Source organism: Rhea americana, unplaced genomic scaffold (assembly GCF_003343005.1).
Source record: "Rhea americana isolate MKP2758 unplaced genomic scaffold, rheAme1 scaffold_2, whole genome shotgun sequence".
NCBI lineage: Eukaryota > Metazoa > Chordata > Aves > Rheiformes > Rheidae > Rhea > Rhea americana.
This window is the reverse complement of record NW_028186149.1, coordinates 7,710,124-7,728,524: the sequence shown is the minus strand read 5'-3', so window position 1 is coordinate 7,728,524 and position 18,401 is coordinate 7,710,124. Positions and strand designations below refer to the sequence as shown.

The window sequence follows — 18,401 nt, the reverse complement described above, 5'->3', positions numbered from 1 at the left end:
TTGCTGTATCAGGAGGGACGTGAGCTAGGCCGCTGCGCACCGAGAACCAGTTTGTGGGATGCTCTGATGTAACATCAACAGCATTACAGCATTTTCTGTCATCAAGACAGTGGTAGGTGGTTTTGYAAAGTAACTGTTAAAATTAATGTGCAATAATATTTCAGAAGTTAATAATGAGTAAAGAGTCTTAGAGTGCACTTTAATTTTTACTGTTCCTTTGCAAATATTCTTACCAAAGAGCTGAGTATCAAAAAAAAAAAAAGATACTGACTGCAAAGTGGGACCTGTTCCAGTGCCGTCTCTGATCACAAAACAGACGCTCGGCTGGCTCCCTGACGCAACAGCCGGGTTAGAAAATCAGAGCGCTCTGTTGAGTCCACCCTTTCACACGACCGTATAACCAAGGGGAACGGCTGACACGTGGGAGGGATACTATTAGCTTCTCTCGTCTCTACGACCATTTCTGCAGCCTAAAGTAGATCTTGTGGCTCCTTTGCCCTTTCAGCACACCATTCACGGGGCTTATCTGTGGATATGCATGGTCTGCTGAGTAAAAAGTCTCCTTTCTCAAGAAACTTTCATGGAGCAAAGGTMAGTAATTCCAATTCTTGCACATGGTTATATTGCTAGTCAGGCATCCTGAGTCAAGAAAATTAACCCTCTAGTGTATACATCACTCTTATTATAGTGACAGTCAGAACACTTTGGGCACATCTCACTTCACATCTTTCTACAAACTGAAAAGGATGCTGGCAGTCATTGGTTAAAAGGAGGTAATTTTAGGTAATGTTATGCTTTATGAGGCTGGTGAATTATGACATGATAGCAACAACTCATCAGTTACTCTATATGTGGGTGTGGACTACTGCACATAATTGAAATGAGATAATATATATGTGTTAAAATTAAYGTTTCAAAGCAGTAAGAATTATAACCTAGATATTCTAAATCTTAGTGCTATCCATCAGAAACATCAGACTGTGGCATTAAGTGGTGCTAAGAATCGGTAGATGGCACTCTTTAAATCAGCAGTCAGTGTATAAGCCCTTTAGGTAATGTCTGGCAAGCAACTCTTAGACACTCTGAGTATTAAAGCATCTATCAGATTTATGAGAACAGTAGACAGGATAATCTACTTTTCCAAGTGGAAGGCCACTATATGTATCCAACAGTTTGAGTTTTGTCCGCCCAAGACCTGAATTCCACTTTGTTTCTCGTAGGAGATATCTTCATGAACTATCTATTTTACAGCAAAAGTTTGAATCTTAGCAAGAAGACTGTGTCTGAGTAGCTGCAGTAAAATAATCTTGAGCCATTGGTGCTGAACAGCTCATTCTTAGGTAAACAACGGACTTTCCACCCAAAGGCGYGGAAAACAAATGATACAAGTGCTACAGTTTGGAAATTCATAGTGGAAACATGCAACTGCCTGAAGGACAGGTGCTTCCTTGCAAAAAGAGCATGTCTTTAAGCAAAAACCAGTTATACCAACTTTAAAAGCAAGATCAACAAAGCAGGATGGCAAGGCTGTCTCCTAATAATTTGGTTCAAACCCAGGATTCAGGTGGCAGAGAACTGAGACCACTACTTTTTTTTTGTTTTCCACAGTCCTGAAACTAATTTTACATTTTAAAAATCTTTGTCACTAAGAAATTCCCTTGTTTCTGTAGAATGTTCTTCTGCCACATGGTCTCTTAAAGAGATAAATTCTTAGAAGACAGAACTTTGGCAGTTCTTATTAAAACAAATTTGACAAATATGTTTAAGTAAGTAGCAAATTCAGAGCGCTATAAGGCTGGTTCTAGGAAGTGAGTCTGCAAAAAAGGTGCTTAAAATATATTAGATCTGCATGAGATGCCTGCCTGAATGTATGCTTAAGAAATCAAGAGACAGATACAGTTACCAATAACCACCTAGACTTAGCAGATTTAGAAACATCTTTGCTATGATGGGGGTTGTAGGATGCCAACAGACCAATAGTCATTCAACGGATGGGTAGTAAAGGTGTGTCAATTTTTACTATATTGTTAAAACCATGTGAGGCAGAAAAGGTTTCCAGGRGTTGCAAGGCTATCTAACAGAGAATCTGTAATTAACAAACAGTATTGATTTCAAGTTCTACATTTGATTGCAACATTTTAGATTTTGTCCTTTCTTAGTTAAGGCAATGATTCATGAACTCCAGCACAAAATCCTCATTCTGAATATGCCAAAAAAAAATCATTTAAAATGTCTTTTTGCCAAATGCCCATAATCTTCAGTACAGAACTTGCTTACTGGTTGCATTTGTGCAAGTGAAAACTGCACATCTGAACACCTATTAAAAGCTAACCTGAAAGAGCCACAAACCATTTGAACATTACACATAGACAATATTCCCAATGTTTTACAATTCTAATGTAACTGTCAAATTCTGGGGAAGATCTTTTTTGTGCAGTGGCCACTTTAAATACCCTTTAGCACTTTCACCAAAAGCACTTGCTATTTTAATACACACACMCACCCACCATTAAGTTAATTGCTCCTATGAGTCATTCTATTCCTTTAGCCTAAGTTTACTGAGAGCATAAAATTGCCRTAGTACAAACTAAGTTGACTAACTGAAAAGTTTTTCCTTTCCCAGCTTCTCTGTCTCAGTTCAAAGGGAAGTTATGCACAGGCACAAATAGTATGTGCTAATCTGGGCCCCTAGGCAGAGACTGAAAACAATCCCTTAACTGCAAGTATGTGTGTGTTTTACACAAATCTCTGTATTTGGGCAAAAAAATTTATCCTTAGTAATTTGTTTGCTCAAGGAAATCCATAGATGTGTCCTTGCTGCTTGACTCTAACACTAGTATTTTGGCTACCCACAACATTCAAACTACTAGAGAATAGTACAGCTGCTGGAATTGCTTTTTTCCACAAATCCAAAGTTGTAGTCAGGCAACGGCGAGCAGAAGAGTTTGAAAAGCCTTCAAAGCTCTGATTATTTTCACAGATGCACCACGGGTTGCTTTGCCTGGAAGAGGACAACATGGTGTAGTTTTACAGCCCCTTAATGGTCCGGGCAAGACACAGACATAGCAGACAGCAAGGATACAAAACCCAACCAAGATGGCAGGAGGCTTCTCAGCCATGTCTTGCAGCAACGTGTCGTCACTAAGAGCTAAGCAATTCTTTAATCAGTACAACTTTCACACTTGTAGTTTTGCTACAGTTTGTGCTTTTAATCTTGGGATCTAATGGTGGCTACCTTTTTCCTTTCTCTGTTTTTTAAAATACATATATTTTTTGTGATAGGGAGGAAGTTTGATTGTGAAAGCCAGAAGCCTCTTTCCAGATGAAGAATCCAGAAGAGGAGATTTCTAACTGATACCTTTACCCAAGCATTTGAGACTTCTAACTGATACCCTTACCCAGGCATTTGAGAACAAAGTTAATAAATTTGTCAGCTAGAGCTTCTATCTTTAAAAGGCTTCCAAAAGAGGTTTCACTTTTAGATTGAAAGAAAAAGGTGTCTGTAATAGCTTCCTCACTTTTTATATATGCACACAGGAAGGTTCAGGTCCCTTTTTCAAATTAATTTTTCAGCATTAAAGCCACAGTAGATGCAAATTTACTCAGCAAACAAACCTGCTGCTTTTTCAAGCACCCAGAAGAAGAGCTTTAGTGCACCTGCTTAAATCTAGCTTGTCCCAAACCATTTTCAACATACAGTGGAATCAACAGCAAASTCTGGCACAGTCATCTGATTTCTTGGAAGATGTCCTGCTTCGGAATACAGCTCCTTTTGGCATTCTCTGAGAGTAATATATTTTCTTGTGTGAGTAATTCAGAGATGACACAATACAATTTTCATTAGTATAGAGCAAAATCTTTAAAATATTTACCACTTCTGTACAACATTTCCTGCAAGAATCCTTCAGGATAGCCTTGGGAATCTTTCCGTCCATGCTGGATGAACAGAGAAGCTTCACTGAACATAGTCATGTTAAGACATAAAATGACCTCCTTTTAACCAAATGGCTGCTGTTAGCTGCTCAAACAGGATAGTAAAAGACAGGATACAAATCAAGGTATGTACAAATTAATGTGTTGGTAGCAATTATCTGACTTGTAAAAAGGGACAAGGAGAAAACGCAATAATATTAGTAGAGAAACTTCCCTGACGGCTTTATGATATATGCACCAAACGAGGATCTAGTTCTTGGGCACCTGCCTTCATCACCGGCTATTGCCTCTACAGCACAAAGAATCATACGAGACTGAGGAGATTAGCATGTACTGTACCRAATGCCAATTTGAAATGACACGACAGGCTTGCTTGCTGGAGTAGTAAGAATTAGATCGTGACCTGGATATCCAAAGCTCAGGGACCAAAACCACTCCTTGCCTTAACTTCACTGAAGTTAGCAGAGGCAAAAAAGGGATAAATTGGCTGTATTCCTTAAAGGTCCTCTTTGACTTAACACAGTCATATCTTTGTTATATTACTTCACTATCTTTATTTTGGTTGCTTGTAAAKTTGGAGTATAGTTGGGATCAGCTGCAAGAACAGCAACAGTGGACAGCAGTGGAACATGTGGCAACTGGCTTTCCTCAAGTCAGCTTTGCATCCTGAGCATCAATTTAAATAATATTATACAAGATGCTGATACTTATTTACCAGGTTTCTATCACAGCACTTACAAAACAAGATGTTACATAAATAATGGTTCCCCAAATCTCCTAAACAGCATCTACTAGTACTTCTCAATGTACTCCTCTGTCTGCTGATGCTAGCATCTTCAAGTCAAATTCTTGTCAGAAAATAGCTAAACATATCATTTCCCACGAGGGAAAAAAATCTTTAAATTTAATTAAAAGRCCTTAACTCTAGTCCTGCACATCAGAATCTTGTTCCCCACATGTTTTCTGCTATGTGACTTAAAGGTATAGGCTGAGCATTCATATTAGCAGCAGCTCTCACCTTTGGCTTTGCTTTTTTTTTTTTTTTTTGCATTAGTTGAAGGATATTTTGATCAAATGCATCTCTCTCACACACACCTCACTATTTCACTTCCACAAATAAAGCTAATAAACAACCTGAATTTTAAAGTTCATTTCTCCAACTTCTGCCAATACATTTCACACTCCAGGTAGCAAAAATCTCACAACATTTTGTTTGACATCTTAATCAACATTGTGGCAAGGTCCCAGGAATATCATTAAAGAAGAGTAGAAGTGTTAAGCAAAAGAGCTAAACTACAGCTGATTTGGGCATGAGATGTATGCTGGGCTTAAMGGGTTATGAAACAATACTCCTCCTACTGCTTCGTATGTTTTCACAGGAAGAAAAAACAAACCATCGTAGTATTTTCAGAAAGTTAGAATAAAAAYAAGTCTATGAACAGATAAAATTTTTGCTCTTGTGTAATCTTACATTAATTATAACCACATTTAACACTATTTTGCAGAGAAAATAGATTTTTACAGAAAATCTGGGTATTGGCAAAAGAAAAAAGAAGTATTTAAGATAGTTCCACTGTATCCACATTTACTGTGGTACCCAGACTAAGACATCTAAAAGGGAATAATTTTCCTGCATTTTACTCTAATGACTTCAAATGGGGTCATACAGTTGTAACAGGAGATTTTCAACCAGTACCGTTAACAACCAAATTTTTCTTTTTTAGGGCTATTAGAGACAAAGATTRCATAAATCCTTTTATATGGTTCAAAATGCAACAGCTAGCATTATACAATTGATAATAATAGTAAGAATGTTATTCTGTCCTATCATCTGTTTTGCACTCCTGATCCATACTGACCCAGATCAAAGCAGATACCTTAGAAGTAAAGACGACAGAATGATTCCCATCATTCCCATCAAAACTCTTTTGGACAAGAAAATCTTCATGATACTGTTGTTCTGTAAGAAAGTTTAGCGATTAAAAATAYCTGGCTTAGGAAACTAGTTTTTCAAAATACAGAACAACAAAAGAAAAAAAATCCTCTACAAAATGTTCATGTAAAATACTGCTTTCTAACTAGCTGACCTTGAAAGGAAGCACTGGAAATACTCAGTAAAACCTATTCCTCACTAATGTTAGCCAATTCTACAGCCAGGATGACCCATTCTAAAAGAAAACCGAGCCTTACTTGCTAGTATCTGAACTGCTCATTAATTTCTTGGGCATGTGTACAGAAAGACCTAGTCCTGCAAGGTGCTGAGTCACACAGAGGACAAAACACAGAGAACTAAACATCTGTAACCCTGACTGGTCCAGAGCAGTTTGATTTCAGCATGCTTAAAAGATCCTTTTTTTGTATGTGTCTTCTCCTCTTGAAGATCAGTAAAAGGCTTTTTAATACAACACAGCTRTCAGGTGCCAGGGACAGAGACTTCTGTCAAACCAGCTCCGAAGTACTGAGTTTACTGACTTTTTTTTGGATGACAAGTCAGAAGAATTCAACTATGTATGGTCCAACAGTGCACCTGAAACTTCTTCCTCTGAACTGCTTCGTGGAGAAAGCTCTGGGATGTGAATTTCTTACCATAGGGCCTTCACCTTTAAAGCAAAATGACATGGCATAGTGAAAGAGTTCACAAGTAGAATGGAAAGAACACTAAAAGAAGAAGAGCAAACATAACAAAAAAGGACAGATTTTTCTGTAGGAGGAGGGAACACAGTGCAATTAACAATGAAAAGGGAAAAGGCGGCTCCCAATCTTCCACAACTCGCAGGACAGAACACTTAGATCAAAGTCACTCCTGGCGTAACACTGCTGAAATAACACCAGGGATGAAGTTGGACCATAAATCTCCATCTCAGCCTGTTATGATGATGATGACTAATTTATTCAGCATTGAAGACAAGGGGTTATAAAAACAAATTTATGGCCACTGTATTTATTGTAATTAATTTTCTCCACAGTGAAAGCCTAGTGATTTGGAAAAAAACGACCTTTTAGAAGTGCCTTATTTAATGGCTCATTGTTGCATTTACGGTGCCTGGCTGCACCCAGCATTTGTGCAGTAAGACAGCACAGCTCTTGTACTCAGGGATGGGCGGATCTCCGCAGTCATGGAGTCAAAACAAACCTGGATGATTCAATGTTCCAGAAAGAGTTTTATTTCTTTTAAATATCCGTTTTGTCCACGCATAGATAAGATTGGATATTCCTGATGTAAACTCAAGAGCTGCATCCAAATCTGCTTGCTTATGCTCARCTGAGTGAAGTACATTGAGCAGGGGGTGGCAGCGCACCAGGCTGACCTGCCAGGGGACACCAAGCCCCACTGCTGAGCCACGCGACTCCCTGCCCTGGAAGCCAGTATTCAGGAGAAGGGTAATTACTGCTCAGTCTTACTGGCATCAGGATTAGCTCTGTCRCCATGGAAAGGACAAGTGAGAATCTCACAGTGCTCAGGGGAGCAGAGGAAATTTCAGGGGAGAGAGGAAAACTACGGAATTAGTGTGGATTCCTTCGTTYGTTTTCCACTAACCTCGACCCTTCTTCTCTGCTCCTCTGCCCMGAAGCAGACGCTTTCTCAAGGGATTTGTGCTTTCTACCGATGATGAGATGGACTAAAAAGTGTGAGAAACGTGTTAAAAATAATGTTCTGTCTAGTAGCTCCTTTCTTGCGATGGGGGGGGAAGGATTGCGCTGTAACTCACAGCAATACTGAAATATATTGAAATATTGAAATATTGAGATAATATATTAAGATATTACTTATAACTATAAATTACTATAAAAATATGGAAACATGGATAAGATTAAACTAAATGTATGGATTGGCTTGTAGTATTTCCTCTCTACAATCTACAGCTTTGTTCTTCTAAAATGGTCATAATTTCTGGGATGTAAGTCTAATTATAATCAGGTAGCACAGTCCTAGTGTTTGCAGACACTGTCAGAGAAGTAGCTGTAATTACTTCCTCAATCATTCCCCATGAACGAAGCACTCCAGGCTATGCTAAAACTCAGCTTAATCACTGGAAATAATATAAATTTTAAAATAAAGTCTTATTAGACTGCCATCTTTAAAACTAATTTCCCAATAGTTCTMTTTCCTACTAAATTTCAAATTGTGCTTGCATAAAGAAATCAGGAAGTATGAAGCATAAAATAAATGTTGCACTTTAGGAGTTTTATTAGAACTGCTTCTGCATGAGATTATGCCAGTCTCCTAGCCATAAATTTTTGCAGTGGAGAGAACAGGGTTAATGGGTTACATTAAAGTGCACAGTAAACAACAGATAGGGCGAGAGAATGGATCAGTCTGAAAAACGTCAAGAGGCAGCAAACATAAAACAATTTGGATTTGATGGTCACTGGCTCGAAGTAACACCTAAACCTCAGACCCTTGCTCTTTCAACTCCAAGCATTCATCTACTGACTGATGTCACAGCACTTCACAATCCAAATTCTACAAACCAAATATATGGAAAATACAGTTCAAACAGATGCCAGACCACAATTTTCCAGGCCTCTGAAGTGTTAGCTTATTAGAAAAAAAGATCCTAGATGTCCCAAGAAAATATTGGTTTCAGTCAATTAACGTTACTTTCACAATAAGCCTTTGGCCTTAGTAAACATTAGAGATGCATCTTCCCCAACTTTAGGTAAATAATCAACCAGTGCAAAACATCACRGGTTTTTGGTCTGAACCTCATCTCATAGATAGGGCTTCCACACTGCCGTGTGAAATAGCATTGTGCTGCAGTATTTCCAGCTGCTTCCCTTGCCTTGGACTGCATGTAACCATGTATTTCAGGAAAGAAACAAATACCAAACAGGACTTAAAGAAATAAAAAAGAGCAAATGGTTTTCAGAYAATTTCCCTATCTTTACTATTATTACAATATGCTGTTTAATCAAATATATAAAACATTATTGCAGATACTTAAATGTTAYTAAATATCAAAAAGTTAGTAATAACTTCAAGAAAATAGAGATAGGAAAARTCCACACTGTAGATGGAAATCTTATTTTAGTCTAGGGAAGAAAGAAATACTTGCAGTGTACATGGCTTTGTAAATTAGGAATCAGACTGCGAGGAGGGAGATCTGAGTTCTATTCCCCACCTAGTGTGATGCCAGATAATTTCCGGCTCCTTTGCCTGTTGATTAGGTCTGGGTAGAGTCCAAGTCTTCCAAGATGCAGATTGCCAGTAACCATGTAATCATGAAATGAGGCTCTACTAWTAACACTGCTGGTCAGGAACAAAAATAACTGTAGTTTGGAAGTTTACAGTTTTTCATCTAACCTCAGTATATCTGAGTTTGAATGGYAGGAAGGTGTGGATTCACCTTCAGATCCAGATATTCTTTGCTAAAATGAGACACAAGGTAAGCTCAGAGAAAGGACACCGTTCCTCAAAATTACTGCTGTCTATAACATTAGTAGGCCTGTGTGATATCTGGGGACAGTTACAGGTTAYTACATTGAAGACTACAAAATTCGATGGACAGGGGAAAACAAGCATTCAAAAGACATCCCTAGGAGGTTCTGTAATGGTTCTGCTAAAATAGTGCAAAGGGATGTAATAGATCACAGCACCTCATTCACTACTTGGCTGTAAGAATTTTCACATGATTAATTAGAATAGCTCTTTAATAGCTTTATTGTGTCGACATCTAAACACATGACCTTAGTTTCCACTGCAAGATAAACTATTCTTTTCATATTCTTTTATGCTTTTACCTTCTAAAAGAGCTAATTCACTAACAAGCACTGTAGCTGCATCTAAGAGATGTTAATCTTCCAACTAACTCTCACAAAAGCAAAGAAATTATATGTTAAGGATAAAAACCTGAGCTGTAAACAYAGACTTATTTATGCAGACAAATAATCTCTATTTTTGCAGAGGAGTGCATGTACCACCCTCAATTTTATATTTCTTTTTATTACATAGACAGTACAGAAGACACAGGAAGATTTTTAATACATTCTTTTAAATTAAATTTTCTATTTCTAAGATTTCTTCAACGCTTACTTTCTGCTACATGACATTGTCGACGACACCAGAATAACAGAAGACCAGTGACATCTCTTCATTCTACCCCTCTGACACTGCCTGGAGTCCAATCTTACAAATTTTTTATAGCAAAATTAAAGACAAATCTCCCAGAGAGTCCCACTGAAGTCAATACAACTATTTAGGAATGTAAGTACCATTTAATTCTCCGCTGTTGTATCTACCGAAGATAGGACTGGACCTTTAGGCCTTAATTTAATGATTTCATTTCTATTCAGGGAAGTGCTTAAGAAGATGTGTCCTTTGGTGAATTATCCGTGTGCTCTTCACAGTTTGGAACTCCTGACAAGAACAACATCCCTCTCCCCTGAGATCTGAAATGTTTCTCTCTATAGCTGCTTACTTTATATTGCAAAGACACCCATCATGTACATCCTTAGTTGCGTTCTACTTTCTTCCTTTAAAGAAAAACACTCTATGAGCTCACTACAGATGACTCTAATAAAGATTCARTCAAGGCTAGAAATGTCTCCTCTTTTTCTCTTCTCACTTAACCACAAACTGCCTTACAATTTTTCCATTTTTATCACCAATATGCTTGTTATGCCCCTGCTTTTAACACTTCTGTCAATGGTTCAATAGCTTGGCTGCCCAGAAATCTTTCATGTCAGCCCTCATGCAGTGTTGATTTTTATACATCCTCCTTCAAYGTCCATCAGCTTGCATTTAATGCACCATGAAATTCTGTTGTCCTTTGCTAGAAGAGAAAGCAGGGCATAACTGTCAAAGATGCTTCTTGTGGTCCATCACCACTGCCAGTGGTGAAGGGCTGGTTAAGTGGGAGGAACAGGGAACTGTGTCCTTATTCCAAGCCTCTTGGCAATCCCACTGTTTGCCACTTAGGAACAGCACCAGCAGCTGACTCAGATTTCTCCAGCTTCCTTACAGGAAACGCGGATCCCACAGAGGATTCAGACACAGGGCTGACCATACACTTAAGGATCTGAATCACATGCTCCCAGGAACATGAACAGAGTGTTTCATCTAACACATTGGAAAAACAAGTCCTCAAAGAGCATGCCTCCACACTCAAAGCCCCAGAGCTCTTATCTATGGAAGTGCCCTGCTTTATACGAAACCTGCTGCCGCGTCAGGGCTCTCACCTGGCTGCTCCTGTTCAATCAGAAAGGGAGAGGATCAAAAGCTACCTGAAGTCCACCACAAGGCTCCCATCTTCTTGACATCCTCTGTTTCTGAAAGTTAATTAAAAAAACAATTTAATATTTAGCAGTAATTAGTGCTTAAAAGTGCTTTGCAAATACAACTAATTGATTACATAGTCTGTGCAAAAGCATCAAAATACTAGTTTTAATTAACATCTTCATAACTTGCAGTTCATAAAGAGTAAAGTAAACCTTCTACACCAGCCAGATGTACAAAAGAGAGAGAAGAAGGGAGCAGGAGAGGAAGAGATTCACTTTTTATGCAAGCCTTCTATGTTAATACTACGGCTTTTTCCATCTTCCTGTGCAAGGTTTTATTTTATACTAAAAATACACTTTTCCTAAAGTAATTTGCTTACGTTAACAAAAAAGAAAACCTTTCACAATCTTTGTTCTGAACCTCAGCCTCCCAAGCCTCTACTTTCCTTATGTAAGAATAAACATGGGGATTTGACATCTCTTAAAAACTATGTGGCGCATAACATGAGGCCAGAAAGCCTGCAGGTGACACCTGCCCTCCCAGGGATCTGGCATCACTGACCATCTGCAGAAAGATGCCATAACATCTGCAGACAATTTTGGCCATCTTGTTTTGCAGTTCAGCTCTTCYCTTCCTCCACATGCCTTCAATCAAGCAGAGCAGTCTTTCCTCTCTCAAACTCTCACATACCTCTGCTTGGCATTGCCAACCAACAGTGATATTTTACACCACAGCGGGGGTTACTGTGATTTCATTATATAAGCCTGGAACATGCCCCAAGCCTTGGGGATGAAAGAAGGTTTGTTAGTTGTTTGCAAGACTAACTTTATTGTGAAGAGCAACAGTGACCCCCCCCAAGTTAGGCTCACTAGTGTAGAGCTTAACCAACAGGAGGACTCAGCCACTGTGGTCTCAGCAGCCCAGTGCTGAACTTTGCAAGTGTCAGAGCACCGGCTTAGACGCTTCAGCTACTATGCTGAGGACAGAGCTGGAGGCGTTAAGAGGAGATTTACAGCTACCTGTACATTCCATGTGGGAACAACCGACTTGGGGGTAGGGAGGAATTGAAATCTATCCTGCTGGAAAAGTTTTACCTACTGGGGCAGGATCTGCCACCCAGATACTGATTAGATTGCACATGTGTTTCCGCCTGGGGACCCCCCGCTTTGAGTAGACAAACATGCASACTACATGTCAAATGAAAATGTTTTGACTCTGCAATTCAAGAAGTATGAAATCTGATAGTCAAATGTGTATTTCTCTTCATCTGTTGTGACAAGGAGGTACATAGCTTGCTGACAACAGGCTCTTCCAGTGCAAAGATGGAAGACATAGCACAGGATAAAGAGCACAAGGGTGTCTTTAAGGTAAAGTTGCACTCCCCTGATCCGGGGCTAGTTGCATATCTTCTGTCCCGTTGGTGCGAGTTAGAGCAGCCTCTAGTTTCTGCTATGGACCACAATATTTCTGTTCCCTGTATTTGTAGCTGGTYGTACTCACTACCAGTTAGTCAAACCAAACGCATTAGTAGAGGTGTAAAAAGCCCAGATACAGTCATAAGATCTAATGTACTTCAGGAACAGCTTGTCTGCTCATTAAAGCCTGCCCTACCTACTGAGACCCTGCTGCACGCAGAGTAAAATGGAGATGGGTACCGGAGCTCGCACTGGCTGAGGAAAATTTTAACATATGCATCATTTTTACTATTTTTTTAATTACACTTTAAAAATTTACACTTTAAAGAGGAAGGCAACCAACAAATAAATAACATTTTCTATTTTCAGTGCTTGCACCACTATCTGCAAGGGCATTCAAGTCAGGAATTCAACACAATTCCTTTTGAAGGCAATAGGGTGGTTTTACTTTTCCTTATACGCAAAATGTAAAATACTAGCCTACTGTGTACACTTCCTAGKATGAAGTCCTGCACATAGTCCCCTTGAGATTTACAGTGTATACATGAAGAGTCAGAAGTGGTAATAGAGAAAGTGTGCCTATATTTTCCAATACATATTTAAATCTTTCCTTTAGAGACATTTAAATCCTAGTAAATTGCCCCATGCATATGAAGGTTTCTTTGTAAATCTTAAGCAAACTCCAACGCTTCTCTATTGCAAAATGAAATAGCCAATCATGCTGAGGAGGTGACGTTAAGCRAGCCTGAGCTTGCAGCGGTGGTTGAGAACATTTCGTACTTCAGAAATGCCATAAAATCCTTCATCACAAAAATTCAGTTTTTTATAATCCCCAGGAGTCTCTTGGCTGTATCTAACATTAAAACCCCCAAACAAGAAACCAAGTCCAGATATGTTCACACTACATTCAAGCCTCATTTAGCTCATTAAAACAAAAATATTTATTTTCTTTACAGTTTTGTTTGAATTTCATCCCACTGGGAAATATACACATGCACACACATATACAAAATTTATTCCATTTTCTTCTGGATATCTAGTCCTAGTTTTGGCTAGAAAATAATTAACARAGGATCAAGCTTTATCTTCATCTAGATATGTCTGAAAAAGAGCCTTTCCACAAGACAACTTCCCGTTTTTTAAACAGAATAAATTAAGAATAGATCAGCCTGTGTGTAATATTCCCTTTAAATTAAATAAAGCAGAAACATCAAAACTAGAGCTCAGCTGAAGCAAAATAACTATTTCATCTGGTTAGCTTTACAACAAGGTATTTGAAGCAGATTTACAGCCATCGCTGATGTTCCTAATGTGTGGTGGTTCAGCTGAGATGTATTCACTTTTTTGGCTCACAGCAGCTCGTCCGATTAGGCAGCACTCCGTCCGGACAAGCCCCACGCAGGACTGTGGTTGCARTTTCGCTGCAATGAGAGCAGACGCCCAAGCTCTAGAAACCTGTCTGTCTTGGTGTACGCAATCACAGGGCGTACAGCGCGAAGAAACGCATATGAAGAGCAGCACTGACTCTGAAATCTTGACCACAGTAAAACATTTGAAACTTGAGCCTCAACATACGAAGTGTATGCTTGCAAGAAGTTCATCTGACATCGTACCCAGAGTTCCCACTCTTTGCTATACCTCCATTTCATTTAGTTCTCGGTTCTGCAGGAATGAGAGAAATAAAATAATATCTAGCCGTTTGTAGAATTCATCTGCCAAATGAGGCTACTCATTGGCAGAGGAAATAAACTCTTTCAGCGGCACAGGGCTTATTCACAAAATGAGCTTTGATGCTGTTCCTGAGAAGGCTTGGATATGAGACACCCTGAGCCTACTGCTTCTGCTGTTCGGGGCAAAATCACTCAGGATATATACTAATAATGGTTACTGTGAGACTTTTATGGATAACAAACTGGCCAAATGATTTTTCCTTATGGAGGACCTTTACCTGCACTCATTCAAAATAATGGTAAGTTATACTGTAAACACACATAAATTGTTCCTATGCCCACAGGGACTAAAATTATCCTATAAAACAAAACTAAATGCAGTACTACTTATAGCAGTAGTTAAATTACGATCATTCATATTTATGTTGTTTCTCACCAGGCTATCTCTCACCAAAGAGACTGTGGTCAMCAGCAATGTAACGTCATTTATTAGAACTCTCCGAGGAGTTCAGAAATTTGCTATATGTTACTTTTATAGTCTTCTTGAGAGGTCATCTTGTGAAAAAAAAATCTCCCTCCCATAAAAAGGAAAATGCTTTTGTGTTCCGAACACTTTCAGCTCTGAGGTAACTTAATCCAGTATTCCTTTACCCAATTCATTTCCACATTTCAGATTTTGAAAAACAATCCTGCCTTCTTCCAAGATCTTATATGTCTGTCCTGAGAACAAGGTCAGATTTATTAGTTGAATTTAAGAGACTTTCTTTACTTTCCGTCCAAAGAACTCAAACAACCATAAAAAATCTATAGCACATCCTCAAGAAAAACCCTAACTGTGGAGAAGATCTGGCTGAACCATAGTTCTTCTCTGACACTTCCATCACACGAGTGGATGTAATTTATTAGTTCCATGGTTCTGCTCCTGTTAAGTTTCTACCTTTTCCTGTTTTGCTGTGTGTTTCTGATTTTTCTCCATTTAACCCCCTCTGCCCTTCCTAAACTGGCAACGTCCAGTCCCAGTAGAAGACCAATTTGTCCACCACTGTCTCAGAACTTGCCTAAAACTAAGGTTTTCTGTGCYGATAAGCTGGGCCTTTGCCATCACACAGCTGCAGGAGCAAAGGAGATGAAGCACCAGTGATGGCTCAGAGGCAGAACGGCTCCACACATTTACGCTTGTGCCTGCCCATGCACAAGCGTGTGTCATGCTTAGCCATGACAAAGCAGCACCAGCAAAGATAAGACTGATAAGAGGTTGCATCAACCAGCTGCTAAGCATGAATCTTGAATATCAAACATTAGTCCTAGGTAGGCCATGAATAAACTATATGCGGTAGTCAATTTTTCACTTGGGAATCACTTAATATTTTTAAATACTGAAAACATGCATAGTGCCCAGAATGGAATTGTACTTTTTATGTGCAGAACATCCTTCTCAACTGTTCTACAATCCCCTTCTGAAGGAAGATGAACACAAAGTGTCTGCAAATGGAGAAGAGCTGAAATATGCTTTATGAAAGGTGCATATCCTAGCAACTTGTCTTCATGTTGCTGGTCTACCTGGCTGAACACAATAGTTCACTGCCATTTCCATCAGCGCTGATGTCATGCTTAAGCAAAAAGAAGTTGATAGCTCTGGGGTCTGGTAATTGAATTTGGAGCCTTTAACCTCCTGGTCACAAGTCAGATCCAACTTCAGTTCATAGCAGCTGAAAATCATTAGTATCCTAGATTTGTTCAGTGGTTTGTATGAAACGAATGTGTGGCTTCAGCGGAGTTACTAGCAGGAATGAGTCCCTTGCTGACCCTTTCAGCAGAAAAGCAGGGGATTAAATGAGTAACGAACACAAGTTAGCTTTTCACCCAAAAGTGTGGTCTCTTTGGGTCAGAGTTGAGACAATTTATCTGGTGAGCTTTACTGCTGCTTGCTCCACACCCGTCTTGATGAGTATAGAAGTTCAGCTCTGAGGTCTACATGTTCTAGAACTTCTAGAGCTCCTATGTTTATTTTGGATTTAAAAAAAAATGAAACACACATTCAATTTTCCCTTAAAAATCTGCTCAGATTGGATCTGTTTAATCCAGTTTTTCCAAAATCTCAGCAAGCCAGAAACAGCTGGCAGCACTGTAGACTGGATCTGGTTAGGATGCCTGTATCCTGAAGTATGCACAAGTGTTTGTGGCTTGCATGAAATCGGACTAATAAAAATGTCACCCGAGTGGAATCTATAGCCTCTTACAAGATGTTCTTTGGCTTAGAGGAAGCAGAGCATCAACTTAAAAAAAATGTAAGTCTATAAAGATTTATTTAAGAGTAACAAACTCTTTAGTAAAGTAGTATATAATACTGCCGTACTCAAGCAGTTCTCAACCTGTATGAGATTCTCGAGCTATGACTGTGGCATGTACAGGCAACGCTTTCCAACAGGGAAGGGAAGCGTGGGTAGCTGGCGAACCTGGCTCTCGCTGGTGATAATAGCCTTAACTGCTCTTGCAGCAAAGATACCTAACTGTGAAATGTTTACAATAAACACTAAAYCCACATAGTTTGCTTTTTAGTAGATTTTAAAGCCAGTCCTAGTTCCAGCTAGAGGTGTGTTAGCTTTTCAGAACATGTGCTAAAGCCAAATTTTCAGTCCTCAGTACTACAAATAAAAAGAAACTCAACACCCAAGCAGAGGAAATTCTGAATTTCAGCATGCATTTTGGATATTTTAGCTTTGTGAAAAGCGAGGTTCAAAGAGAGTGGGGATAGAGAGAGGAATTAAAAAGAAAAAAAATACCTCACAGAGATGCAGTGACAAGTTTTCAAATGACTTACAAACCAGGATAAATTATTTGTRTCTTGCCTTACAAATCATTTGCTGAAACCCAGATGTAGAAAAAGCATTCACTGAATCCCAAATGTAATTCAGATAGGTTTTAATACTTGTTTACTGTGAATTTTTTATAATCAGTTTTGAGTTTATTTGTATTGTGTTTTGTTTCTCATAAAGCATCTGTTCTCGTGTTTCTTTTTATATGACTGGCACTCTCCTGGTATAAAGGACTGGACTGACATTTATTGGATGTGGCTTCGCACAGAGCACCTGTGAGCAATACATGGTGTGTGCTACTTTTATATACACTCCCAGTAATTTTAATTGTTTTTGGCATGTTTTTCTCACCATATACTGTAACTTGACCTTTGCAAATATTCATTTCCTTTTGATGYCTATGAAATTAAATAGATTAATAGTCTAAAAGAACAAGGTCCTCTGTCTAGTCACAGAAACAGATACAACACAGGTAGTGGCAGCACTTTTTTTTTTTTTTTTCAGCTAGAGTCTGCCATAAACGTTGGGTTAGGAGCTGGTATAACTATGGAGTAATGTAAATGCCTGTACAGCACAAGCCCTCTATGGGATAGAAAGTCTATCAAAACAAATATATAGGAACATTTTTAAAAAATCTCTAAATATCTCAGTCATTAGGAAACACCAGTTGCTAGCATCTACTTTTTTAAACTCCATTTTTGGAGATRTTGCTACAGTAACAGCACTTCCATTGCACCGTAAAATAAACAAAATGCATCACAGTGTGGTAAGCTTCCGAAAGCCTTATGAATTGGGCAAACTAATTATTCTTATTTTTTCCAAGGTAAAACTGAGGTACCAAGATTTCCCCGAGACTCCGAGTGGGTTAGGAACAGACAAGGGATTTGAAGCCCRCAGTTCTTGAGTTCTGCTCTCACGGAAAACAATCAGACCAGACTGCCTTATACGCRGAGAAAGGTATGCAGCAGCACTACCTCCGAATTAGCAGACAGGAAGAATTTCCTCAAGGAATTACGTACACCACCCCAGGTATGTTAACCTTATTAACTCTTTAAGAAGCTTTCAGACTGGGCTATATAGTGTGTCACTCCAACAGTGAGAATGAGGAAATACTTCAGCATCAGAGAGCAGGGTGTTGTCAGATGAAAACWTTCAAGTTGTTGCCTATTATGGTTTTACATACCTAGGACCTTAAATTATCTAAGCCAGGATTTTTAAAATAGACATTTTTTTAGTTACAGGAAAATGATAGTAGTTTTCATGTTTACATTATTTTCAGTTCTTATCTTAAATACATGTTAATTGTGTTTAAAGATACTACGTAGACAGGGTGATTGAGTTCTGGCCT

The 18,401-nt window shown here is 38.9% G+C and overlaps 1 long non-coding RNA gene across 1 annotated transcript; it reads left to right on the top strand.

Annotated features, from left to right (window-relative positions):
* Window positions 1–12,453: 12,453 nt before the first annotated feature.
* LOC146596672 (uncharacterized) lies at window positions 12,454–18,059 on the top strand. Its single transcript, XR_014895656.1, has 3 exons — window positions 12,454–12,519; window positions 17,285–17,342; window positions 17,888–18,059. It is a non-coding gene; the product is annotated as an uncharacterized LOC146596672 (long non-coding RNA).
* Window positions 18,060–18,401: the final 342 nt, after the last annotated feature.